Below are 238 nucleotides of genomic sequence, written 5' to 3'. Positions count from 1 at the left end.
ATACTGGTAAAAAATGTATAGCCTGAATGCACTGTAAGTCGCTTTGGATAAAAGCGTCTGCTAAGTGCATAAATTATTATTATAATTATTATAATTATAAATTATATATATAATAAATTAAAATGTAATTTATTTCTGTAATGGCAAACCTGAATTTTCAGAAGCCATTACTCATTACTAATATGCTGATGTGGTGCTGTTTTTTTTTTTTTTTTTTTTTTTTTTTTACAATTGTTCT

The 238-nt window shown here is 23.5% G+C and overlaps 1 protein-coding gene across 1 annotated transcript in view; it reads left to right on the top strand.

The window, feature by feature from the left end:
- The window catches only part of LOC107686901 (breakpoint cluster region protein-like), an 80420-nt gene that overhangs the window by 1991 nt on the left and 78191 nt on the right, over positions 1-238 (top strand). The gene's annotated exons all lie outside the window — the stretch shown is intronic.

This window comes from Sinocyclocheilus anshuiensis, unplaced genomic scaffold, assembly GCF_001515605.1.
Source record: "Sinocyclocheilus anshuiensis isolate Anshui unplaced genomic scaffold, SAMN03320099.WGS_v1.1 scaffold1339, whole genome shotgun sequence".
NCBI lineage: Eukaryota > Metazoa > Chordata > Actinopteri > Cypriniformes > Cyprinidae > Sinocyclocheilus > Sinocyclocheilus anshuiensis.
The sequence above is the reverse complement of the archived record's forward strand: the minus strand, read 5'-3'. Positions and strand labels throughout refer to the sequence as shown.